The following is a 2,322-nucleotide window of genomic DNA, read 5'->3' as shown; positions in this document are numbered from 1 at the left end:
GAATTTAGGAGTCAAACAGAGCAGAGAAAAACACATGAGATGGAAGGATTCGATTTTCTCCTCCCTGAGGCCACAGTGACTGGAGGAGCAGGCAGCTCGGCTTTAGGTTTAGGTCCGTTGGCATCCTGCAGGACAGGCAGCACGTCTCTGCCTGAACTCGGAACTCAAGTTGTGTTTTTCCAAGAGTTCTGGTTCACCTGCGTGTAATCTGTGCATGAATTAAAACGGGACATTCAGGGGAAACACACAGGGCGAAGCATCACATTAAAGCAGCAACTAAAACACGTAAAAACGCTCCTCTGTGTGCGAGACTTCTTGCTCTTATTGGACCAGGGTGTGAGTCTGTGAGCAGAAAATGTTCCCTCCGGACTGGACGTTTGGGTGAAGCTGGCAGAAACAATCATCCCCTCCCCACCTGCGTTCTGCATGCGGAACATGGATGTATCCCGGCAACACTTGCCCCCCCCCCTCCCCCTGTCCTCCCCGGCTTCTCAGCCAGCATCCCGAACTCTGGCTGCAGTCATTTCTCTCTGCGCGCTGTCCTCCTGTCCCTCCCGTCAGGTGTGTGCACTCACCTACATCATGTGTGCAGATGAGTGCGCGCTCTGTAGTCATCCCAAGCTCGGCGCGCACACGGTGCGGTTCGGCCCCCCGGTGCTGGTGCTGTTGGACGACGGGTCCGGCGTCCAGAAAAACACGTAGTAAATCACCAGGATGAACGCGGCCACGGACACGCAGAAGAAATATGCGATCGCCATCGCCACTTTCACCCAGATCTTAGTTGACATGTTGGCGTGTTTGGCCCGCAGCTCTCCGGGGTAGCTCGGCCTGCGCTTCATGTCCCCGTTCAGCTTCTCGGCGGTCGAGGTGACCTGCCTGCCCGCCGCTTTCATCTCGGTATTAGCGCCAAAACCTTTGCCAGCGATTTTTCTACTGCGGAGTCTTGTGTATTCATTTGAGTCCGGACAGCAGAGCCAGCTGCCCTCCCCTCTTCCCTCCGGTCCCGTTCAGAGAACGCAGTCTAAAACGCCTCCTTTGGTGCCGTGTCTGCGGGACGAAGGAGCTCCCTGACCCTCTCTGAGCCCTCAGTGCACACCGGGCAAACTGAACTCAAGGTTTTCTATGGCATCGTCCGGATGGGACCGCTGTCAAGCTGCCCAGGGTTAAAGAATCTGCTTCCGGTCAGAGAAAATAAAACAACCGACAGCTGTAGGAGAGAGAGCCAAGAGTTTGCCATGTTCGTCTTAACTCGTTACGGAAATACAGGATCATCAATTATGTAGTCTCACATCTAACAAAGGCTTCATAACATTTCATAAGTGGTGCAAAATTAGAATTATAATAATAAAATAACTGCAAATCACAGATCAATACCTCAAAAAGATGTGAGTGACAGTGATTTGTCCAGGACTTTCATATTGCTGAGAGTTTACACACCAACACCCAGTGGAACACAGTTGTTGGCTGATTTTGAATAATGTTAAACACTTTTAGAGCTTTATTTTAATTTCAAGCCAGTAACAGCTCAGCATTTGTGTCCGTTTGTTTAACTTTGGCAATAATGTTCTTTAAAATTCCAGTGTCTGTTCCACACTACCTTCAGCCATGTGGTGGAGCCTGGTATTAAGAAAGCACACAAAAACAGTCCTGTTGGGCCAGAATTTAGCAATGACGTTGGGCAAACGATCCTCTCTTATTGTGAAGGAAGTGTCGCCACGCTTCCGGCGCCTTACCGTGTGTCTCTGCGCGTCTTGACGCATCTCTGGACGAGGTGGAGCTCAAAGCACGCAACACCCAACGATTGGGTCATAGTTTGAGCGGAACGTCCCGCAGCACAAGATGGAGAGATGGCTCCGATTCTGTCCTGCACCCGTTTCTGCACAAGTCCCGCACCGCAGCGCGTCAACGGAGCCCAGAAAGAAGCCGTTCAAAGCATAAAGCAACCTGCCCCTTTCTGGATGAATCACAAGCTGCTGCCATAAATTACAGGCTGCAGAACAACTGTGGGCCACTCTGGCTCCTGTCCTGCAGCAGCTAATGTCACAGTTTGATTTAAATGAAACTCCACAGCATCTCCCCGTGTATTCAGAGTAGATGGGACAGTGGTTTATGCTGCAGCACAGAAACATAAATCACTGCGTCACAGGGTCATCAGCACACATGCTTTAGTGGATGGAACCATCTGCAGTTTGACAAAATATTACCAGCACCACATATTTCAGATGCAACATTGATGCACTGCAGCTCTAAAAAAGCCTCCACTTGTCTCTGAATATTATTTGTCTCACAGCAGCAGAACAAAAAAAACACACTCATCTGACG

Source organism: Channa argus, chromosome 6 (genome assembly GCF_033026475.1).
Source record: "Channa argus isolate prfri chromosome 6, Channa argus male v1.0, whole genome shotgun sequence".
In the NCBI taxonomy this organism is placed as follows: Eukaryota; Metazoa; Chordata; class Actinopteri; order Anabantiformes; family Channidae; genus Channa; species Channa argus.
This window is presented reverse-complemented; position numbering follows the sequence as displayed.